The sequence below is a fragment of the Solanum lycopersicum genome, chromosome 2 (genome assembly GCF_036512215.1).
Source record: "Solanum lycopersicum chromosome 2, SLM_r2.1".
Lineage (NCBI taxonomy): Eukaryota > Viridiplantae > Streptophyta > Magnoliopsida > Solanales > Solanaceae > Solanum > Solanum lycopersicum.
In genome coordinates this window covers 30722418-30732807 of record NC_090801.1, presented here as the reverse complement: position 1 = coordinate 30732807, position 10390 = coordinate 30722418, and positions in this window count along the sequence as shown.

Below are 10390 nucleotides of genomic sequence, written 5' to 3'. Positions count from 1 at the left end.
TCCAGATAATATATCTAGTTGATCGATAACAATAAAATAACTATTTCTTCTTGGGTAATGCGTTGTCTTGATTGACAATAATTATCTTGCCTTGATAAGGTAATGTAAATAGCATCCTTTACGGAAATCGTGAAATCTTCGTTGAGATTCCTGTTTGATTCACCTTTGAATCTGGCTAGACACCCTACGTGAATTTCATATTGTTGGGAATGTCTTGAAATAAACAAACGCATTCCCAAGCATCTTGACACGAACGAGATGAACAACCTTCTGCTTTCAGTAAATCACTGGTTTTGGAGATAGTTTTCTCCTCTTTGGGAGCTCTCCGTAACGAGCTAGCTAGCTCAATAATTATCCAACTGTAACGAGGTGGATGCTAGATAATATTCCAACTGTAACGAGGTGGATGCTCGATAATATTCCAACTGTAACGAGGTGGATGGCTCAATAATATTCCAACTGTAATGAGGTGGATGCTCGATAATAGTCCAACTGTAACGAGGTGGATGCTCGATAATATTCCAACTGTAATGAGGTGGATAGCTCGATAATATTCCAACTGTAACGAGGTGGATGCTCGATAATATTCCAACTGTAACGAGGTGGATGCTCGATAATATTCCAACTGTAAAGAGGTGGATGCTCGATAATATTCCAACTGTAACGAGGTGGATGCTCGATAATATTCCAACTGTAACGAGGTGGATGCTCGATAATAGTCCAACTGTAACGAGGTGGATGCTCGATAATATTCCAACTGTAACGAGGTGGATAACTTGATAATATTCCAACTGTAACGAGGTGGATGCTCGATAATATTTCAACTGTAACGAGGTGGATGCTCGATAATATTCCAACTGTAACGAGGTGGATGCTCGATAATAGTCCAACTGTAACGAGGTGGATGCTCGATAATATTCCAACTGTAACGAGGTGGATGGCTCGATAATATTCCAACTGTAACGAGGTGGATGCTCGATAATATTCCAACTGTAACAAGGTGGATGGCTCGATAATATTCCAACTGTAACAAGGTGGATGGCTCGATAATATTCCAACTGTAACGAGGTGGATGCTCGATAATATTCCAACTGTAACGAGGTGGATGCTCGATAATATTCCAACTGTAACGAGGTGGATGGCTCGATAATATTCCAACTGTAACGAGGTGGATGGCTCGATGATATTCCAATTGTAACGAGGTGGATGCTCGATAATATTCCATCTGATTCAAAATAGAAACCTGAAATGGAAAAGCATATATACGAACCACTTATGGGGTGGATCGCCCACAGACCAAATGCTAAAGTCTTTGATTGGCCAATCAAAACACATAATCCACTTATGGGGTGGATACCCAACAAATAAGAATTATGACTCTGACATATTCAAGAAACAAAGTATGCTGAAATTACCACGCAACAAACATACTAAAAACTAAATTGACGTTTATGCACGTCGCGACTATGATTCTATTCTTTAAAAGAAAGAATTATCGAGGTGAATGACTTAATTCATTCACATGAAAAATAAAGACATTCTCGTCTTCCTTGACAAACTCAGCAGAATTTAAGTTTGTTGCAGTCATTTTAAACATTTATCGAAAACTTGAAACAATTCGATAATTTTGACTGCCAAGGAGATATTGGTCATCATCATCTTTCTGATGTGATGGACTCGGCAAATTCCCTTGCAACACTTCTAAGTTAGTGTCACTTTGATCATCTTTCAAATTTGATGTCGCTTTAATATACGACTTGACTTTATCAATACTATCACCTGCAAAGCTCGACACCAAACATTAGTATCGATGATGAAGTAAAGAATAAAAGTAAAGTTGAGGAACTAGATTGAGTCGTTTGACTTATCCAGATTAGGCTGTGATGAGTCCAACGGTGACTTTGATCATGACTCATAACTAGCAATCCTCCTGCACGATAAAAAGAAACTTGTTTATCACATACTTGAGACAATATAAAGGAATAGAGATAAAATAAGGTGGAAGATTTTCTAGGTTTTGTTGAGGAGTCCACAATGGGTGCAAGTGACGCCTTTTGTCATTCTTTACAGCTTTATATAGCCATTTTTGTGACTTCAATGTTCCTGCATCCAAAGAAAAATTCTTAGTTTGAAAGACTGATTTGTGTTGGTTTTGTCTCCATGCTCCTTCTTGCAGTTGGCTTGCACGCTCGCCCATTCTTTATATGACATATTTGATGGTATTTTTGAAGACCCTCCTAAAAAATTTGTCCCTGTCTAAAATATATAAGAAATCTCATAACTTGCTCTGTTAACTCTGAGGTTGCTCATTCTGGAATTTTGAGGCCCCTCCTCAAAATTTTGTCCTAGTTTACCTCAATAAGTAACAAATGACATTTGTGGAATTTTTGAGATCATCTCAAAAATTCTGTCCCAGTTGCAAGCTAGATTGTCGTAATTTTTGAGATCCACCCAAGGCTAATCTCTGTAGAATTTTGGTCTTCTGTTTTGACTTTGTTAAAGAAGTCCAAATTCAAATGAATTTTTGAGATCCTCTCAAAAATTCTGTCCCAGTTTCCATTATGAAGAGAAATGGAAATTTTACTGGGTATTATGACCGAGCCGTCGTGGCGCCTACGTATCCTGTTGGAGCAGGAATCAGGTCAAACGTAGTTCCCCTCTCAGGGGTTAACCAAAATAGGAAGTTTTGATAAAGAAATGGCCGAGGCCGACATAGGCCGCCTACGTATCTCATTCTTGAGAATTCCAGTCGAACGTAGTTCCAACCTCAAGGATTAACCAAATAGGAAGTTTTGATAAAGAAACGACCGAGGCCGACATAGGCTGCCTACGTATCTCATTCTTGAGAATTCAGGTCGAACATAGTTCCAACCTCAAGTATTAACCAAATAGGAAGTTTTGATAAAGAAACAACCGAGGCCGACATAGGCCGCCTACGTATCTCATTCTTTAGAATTTAGGTCGAACGTAGTTCCAACAAGAAATGTGCGATACATTTTCAAAAGAAAGGTAACAAAACTTCATATGCAAAATTTTGGCCAATGTTGGGCATTCTTCTTCTCGAATGAATATCTTCAAATGACTCAGTTAAGAAATGTCTTGTACTCACTCTTGAGCATCCAATATGTCATCCTTTCAGGCGGTTTCCTCAATATTGATCAAGTTGTTGTTGATCATGTTTTGTATCTTGTGCTTCGGAGTTGAACAATTCTCCGTGTCATGTCCAACAGCTCCTGAATGATAAGCACACCTGTGGTCAGCTCTGTAAAATTTTCCCAAAGGATTGGCTGGTCTTTCTTCTATGGGATGGAGCACACCCATTGCTTTCAACCTTTCATAAAGTTGAGTTTGAGACTCCCTTAATGGTGTAAATACTTTAGGAGCCTTCCTAAATTTTGGGCGAGGAAATTTTCCCTGATTGACATTATGGTTTTGATATTTCTTTTGAGAAGCTGACCTCATATGAGTAGCCGTGATCGTACTTACCTCCTCCACTTTTCCTTTTGATTTATCCATATCACTGATTCTAGCAGATTTTCCATTAGATCGCAATGCGGTAATTCTGGTGAGCTTTCCAGTCTTGAAACCATCTTCCAAAGCTTCTCTTACTCTGACAATCTTGACAAACTTTTGTCCCATCATACACAACATTCTTTCATAGTACTCAGGCTCTTGAGTACGAATGAACATTTTAGTGATCTCACGTTCGGACATTGGAGGTTGAACTCTTGCGGCCTCTTTTCTCCAACGAAAAGCGTACTCTCGATAATTTTCTGTAGACTTTTGTCTGATCTTATCCAAGTAGTATTGATCTGGGACATCTTCTATGTTATGTCCAAATCTTTCCGTGAAATCCTTTGCGAGTGCATTCCAACTTTTCCATTGTTTCAGCTCCTGTGATGTAAGCCACTCCAGAGCTTCTCCACTTAGACTTCGCCCGAAGAGACGCATCAATAATGCTTTATTTTTGCCAACTCCCACGAGTTGATCACAATAAACTTTCAGATGTGCTAGAGGATTTCCTGTTCCATTAAAAGTGACAAACTTTGGCACTTTGAACCCTTCTGGGAGGTCGAGATTCGGATGGATGCATAAATCCTTATAGCTCAATCCATCAACTTTGGAAATATAGTGCAGCTCCTTCATGGATTTCCTGACCTCTTCTTTCATATTCACCTTAACTACCTCTTCTTTTGACCTCCACTCTCTCTCCTGTTCCTTATAGTGATCAAGCTCGGCACAACCGACATGAGGCTTATTTGGAATTGGGATTCGGAAAGTAGTCTTTTGAGGTATGGGTGGAACAATGGAGGGATTCTGGGTATTTTGAGTGGCTTGATAATCTTGGGGGAAAGTTTGAGGATCGACATTTTGGTTTTGATGATGGGGGAAGGTTTGAGCATTGTTCGTATTTTGGTTTTTAGGGAGATGGAGGATTTGAAGGTTGGTATTTTGAGGATGGTATGGTGCTTGACACGACGTGGCGTGACAAGGATTGGGGGTAGTTAAGTCAATGGTTGGAGGATTTTGAGTGGGGTTAGAGGGAAGGTTCTGAACTGGTTCCGTGCTTGAGGGAGGAAAGTGGAGTGGAGGTCTTCCATCTCTTGGAAGGTTGAAAGATGAAATTGGATTAGACCCATCTCGCATTCTTTGCATTTCGACCCTTATTTCGGCAATCTGTTGCATCAACTGCATAATCAATTCATTTTTATCAGCGACAGCGAGTTGAGCCACGACAACATCATTCATGTCAATCTCCTCATTGTTATCCCCCATTGCTGTCTTTTCCTTTTGCAAATTTGCGGGGAAGGAATCTTTGGAGCCTTAGACCTCGGATGATAAACCAACTTACCAACACAGATCAGTTTTAGATACCTGACAAACGAAAAAACTCAAAAGACCAATATGTTAGTGCCTGGAGGTGGTAAATAATACAAAATATCCCATATAGGTGTAAACACATAAGAGTTGCTTTATTCGGAGATAAACTTGCTCACCAATATAAAGAAATGGTTAAATAGACAGGAATTTTTCTGCTTGACTTTGGGATTAGCAAATAAAAATGTCGACTTGAGTAGAGAAAAAGTTGACGGTATCTTTCATTACCGTACTTTGATTTTTGATTTCTTTGTAAGAGTCGAAGAAGATAAAATTTCTCAAGATTCTTTTGATCTGAAATGCTGATTCTTTTTCGGATATTAGAGTAGTACTAAAGAAAAAAGATTTTTTTTTAAGGAAACTAAAGACTCGAAGAGTATTTGGACGCACTTTGATAGTGACTTGATATTTGTGCTTACCGGTTCTAAAAGTATTTGAAGAAGAGTGAGCTAGAATATCTCCGGATAAAACAACATATTCACGTAAGCAGTTGTAACACATAAACAAATATTACGTGTTTTTTAACAGATATGTGACCCTTTTGTGCCAAGGGTGGGCCTAGCGATTTGAGGGATGTATACGTCCTTCAAATTTAAACACATAAGTATGAACGTCCATTTAGGCCGTGGGCCGTTTTGGACTCAAGGCGGTCTTTTAATGGGCCCACACTCCTTGGGTGTTGGGTCATCTTAAGCCAATGCGCTACTTTTCAGGATTTGGGTTCCGCTCTATCCTAGTTTGACTAAGAGTGGGTTGTATTTAGAGTGGAATGGGTAACCCAAGCGGACTACTTGGGCTGGGACATTAACGATCGTTGACTATCAAGTAGTCAACTACACTCGTCAGGGTGCCCCGAGAAAATTTTTGGTTAACGAATGACTGCGAACCCGCATAATCGTCCTTTAGAGGAAATGTAATAAGTGTCGTTTGACGGAAATATGTATGTTATGCATGCAACAGTTAAAATCTAAATGATTTAAACACTTAAACAATTAATCACAAATAATCAAATACGTTAATCTTAAGGTTAGAATCCTCCAACTCCCCAACAGAGTCGCCATTTCTGTTTTATCGAAAAAATGGTTTCGAAAAGGAGTTTGTTTTATTTTAGACTTTTAGGAGTCGCCACTTAATTTTTAAGAAAAATCAAGAAAACTTCGTTTCTAAACATTTTAAACAGAAAAATTGTTTTGAAACATTTTAAGGGTTCGGGATTCCTATTAGTATCTTAGGAAGGTGTTTAAGGCACCTAAGATACTCCGTTAATACGATTTTCCGGCGATTAACTTATTTGACTATTTTTTAAAGGCTAGCGAATTTTGAATTTCTTAAGATATCTAGGCAAACTTATAAGTTCCGAAATCTTTGCAAAATCATTTTTTAAGGCTAAGGCACTTTATATTCAAACAAACTTGTAGAATTTAAAATTTTTTGAACTTAGGAAAGTTTTAGACGAATTTACGAATTGAAAACATTTATCACTTTCAAGGCTTAGTTCTAAACTAGATAAAAGAGAAAAGCATTTCGAAGGGGGTTTGGAGTTTTCTAGTCCTAACACTAACGATACTTTAACAAGCACACGTAAGCAAGTAATAAGGAGAGAGAGAGAGAGAGATTTGGGTCCAATTTCGATTCTGTTCGCCTTGACCGAACGTTGGACCCACCTGCTTTTTGGGTTTCGACCCATTTTGTACCTGTCCTAATCTAAATATACAAAATAAAATAAGAAAATAAAAAAACGACAAGAGGGCTTATGCCCATTACAAAATAAATAAAATGCAAAATATATAAAGAAGCTAAGGAAATCTTCTAGTCCATTCTTGGATTTTCTTCAATCTCCGTGGGATTTCGAATTCTTCTTGCCATGTTGTGGCTTTACTCGATGATGGAAAAATGCGAGTCTTTACGACTCTCTCGAAATGCCAAGAGAGGGAGTTCATAGAGAACTCAAGCAGAATTTATATGCCACAAAATAAAATAAAGGAATGAGTACATAATCCACTAGCATAGATAAAGAAAATAAAATAAATAAGGCATACATTGTAATCACTTGAGGCAAAAGCATATTAATTAATAATCCAACATAGAAATAACAAAGTAAATCAAAGGTATTTCGAATAAAAACTGCTAGGCAACAAGGGTAACTCTATAGAAAGCCAGATAAAAACCCCCCAAAATAACCCACATTAACGAACAAAATTGACTTCAAAATTTGTTAACCTCCGACATACAGAAACCATAACGACTGTCAACCCGAGTCGGAAACAAACACGCACTCCAACGAATACCAAGGCTACTGCCTAACAGACCATCAAAAGAAACTAAAGGGGTAGCCAAACATGAAGCCAATAAACAAAGACAAGAATCTGTGCGACCCAACACGATGGCTTAACTTATTTACTACGTAGCTACTGTGCACCCGACTCAGCCGACAACAAGGTTATGTACTACTCCACACTAATATCCGATCAAAAACAGAACAACCCATTTATCATACGAGGGAAAACAAGCCAAGACTTGTTGTACTATGCAGGCAAAACAGTTAGGGACACATTTTATCGAACTATGTTTAAACAGTCGCGAAACATGGACAAAGAAAGGATCTCATTTGAAACATAATAAACCCAAACCCAACAGCTATATATGTCACAGTTATAGCAATACAAACCATATATTCGATGCTCAAATATTTCAATATGCTTGACAAACACAAAAAAAAAACGAAAGCAGCAGGCTAGCATACTACATGAACAACGTCACAACCAGCAGTAGACACACACTGAAACAACTGAATAAATATACTTAAACCAACACCAAACGTCAAACGTCCATATAAGATGAAGCAACAAGTTTAGAAAAGTTAATCAAAAATTTCTTCAACGACCACGGCACAAAAACGAACCATAACAAACCCAACAAAGCAATGAGCGACAGAATAGACCATTACGAGATGAAGAGAGACGAGAAGACAGTATGGAGTGGAGGGGTTACCTGTTGAGGAGCAGCGACAGGGACGGTGGGAGCGAGACGACAGCAACTTCCTACGATTCGAACTACCCAACTGATAGCGAAAATGACACTGACAACTCTAAATCTTTGAAGGCTTCTTCCCTAAGCTCCCAATACGCAAACGTATAACACTATCTTTCTAAGACCTCGTGGCTGTCTCTTTTTTTTTTTAAGATTAGAAACTGACGAGGTGGTAACAGCTCTAGCAAGACCAAGAGGAAGAATTCCCCAGAATTTCCCAACCACAGACGGAATGGAAAGCACAGATAGAATAGGAAGCGGAACCCTTTTCCCGAAAAAAAAAATTTCCAACCAAAGCTCCAACCCTTCGATAGAACTCTCCAAAATTTTTCCAACTCAAAAACCTCCAACCTCCAAATTTCTAACTCAAAAACCTCCAACCCATGTTTTTCCTCTCTGAGATTTTTCAACCTAAAATCGCTAACCAACAGAAAAAAGAAGCCGAATCTTTTCGAGACTTTCTTTTTCGACTCAAGTTTTCGTTTCCAAAATTTCCCCACTATGTAATTCTTTAAGTGACAATAACAAAAAATTTCAGCAAAACCAAACAATCGCCAACCCCTTACTCTGGTTCGGATGGGGTTTATATAAGAAGGGAGAATTTTAGGGTTCTTGGGGTAGGAGGGCGGGAGGAATTCTAACAAAGCTAGGGTGAAAATCGACATTTCCCTCAAAAACGAAATTCAAAATCCTCCCCCCAGCTGGGTTTTTGTACCAAAAGCTGCCAAATCTCTGAAAAATGACTCGTTGGACGGCTCGGATTGAGGCTATCGTCCTTGCGAGCGACGTGTCCTCATCTTGTTGTCGCAAGGACGAGCAGTACGACCTGCTACGCAGTAGCTGGAGACGTACGGCTGCCAGAGAGACGTTGGGAGAGGTGTGAGAGAGGAGGACGCAGCTGGGAGAGGGCGTGAGGGAGACGCGGATTTCTGTTTGGGTCGCGTGGGCATTTGAGGGCTGCGTCTGTTTTCTCCAGGAAATCGCGTGAGGGGGGGGGATTCTCGTGGGTGCTTCTATTGGGGTCGCACGAAGGTAAGAGAGCGTGGGGGAGAAGGGGAGATGAAAAAGGGGAGATGGGGAGAGAGGGAGAGAACGTGAGGGAGCGTGGGGAGAGACGCGTGAAGGGACGGGATTTCCGTTGGGGGGTCGCGTCTAGGTTCTTTTGGGATCTGTTCTGGGAATTTGGATGAAGAGCAGGGGAAGAGGGAAGGGATACGGGTTTGGGTCAGGTTAGGGAGTTGGGTCGGGTAGGACGGGTTAAGTTGGATGTTTAAAAAGGGTATTGGGTTGGGTTGAGGGAGATGTGGGCTGGGTATAGTAATAGAAGTGGGATGGGTGTTGGGCCTAAGTGTTGGGTCGCCTGGGAATTAATTTTAAGTTGGGTTGGTTTCGAATATACACAAGATATACCGGCTATATACACAACTATGTAAACATTAAATCGTTATATTTTCGCAAAATTATAAAACTAATTAATTTAAATTATTTGGAAAATTTAGGAAGCTCGATAATTAAATCATACCGAAGCGGGTCAAAAATTGGGTGTCAACAACCACAAAAGAAGGATGAAGAGTGTCTTGGTGATGAAACTTCATATCTAGTGCAATCAGAGCACTAATGCATCCTGCTAATAATACTCGACCAGATATCTATTTTGCATTAAATTTACTGGCAAATTCAGTTCCTCCCTAACAAAAAGGCATTTAAATAGTGTTAAGCACATACTTGAATATCCTCGAAGGACCATAGACATAAGTTTATTCTATTCTGAGGAATCCAAGTCATAATTGATAAGTTATGAAGATGCAAAATATTTATCTGATTCGCATAAAGCTCAGTCTCAAATATGCTATTTATTTACAAGTTGAGGCACAATAATATCTTGGTAATCAATGAAGCAAACTTTTGTCGTCCCCATACAAATTTAATAACCCTCCATGAAGCAAGTTGAGAGTGTGTCTAGTTAAGATCAATGACACACCATATTCTGAAAATGTGTGATATTTCATTGAAAAAAGAATACATAAATCAGAATGTACGAAGATAATCAACTGCAAATGAAAGTGTCCACAAGATCAATATTATTGTGAACAAGTTGAATGAGCAATTTACTTGGAACAACGAGGTCAGAGATGAATAGAATGATATTCAATAATGTATTTAGCTAAGCTCAAAATCTCGTCTTATCCATGAAATCAAAAAATGATATATCATGATGAGTTTAACGATGCACAATTTTTTGTGAATGCGATTTGATAACAAAGACACAATCAATATCAATATTTGAGAAGGTGGTGTATAAGGTTGGAAGATATCATCGCAAGAAAGTAAGTGATATTTTAATCAGGGGAAGTAAAATACGTGTTGCACTTTTTTTTCTTGACTGAAGTTTTGTCCCAATGGTTTTCCTGACAAGGTTTTTAATGAGGCAACAAATAGTGCGTATCAAAAGATATGTGTACTCTTTTTCCTTCCCTAGATT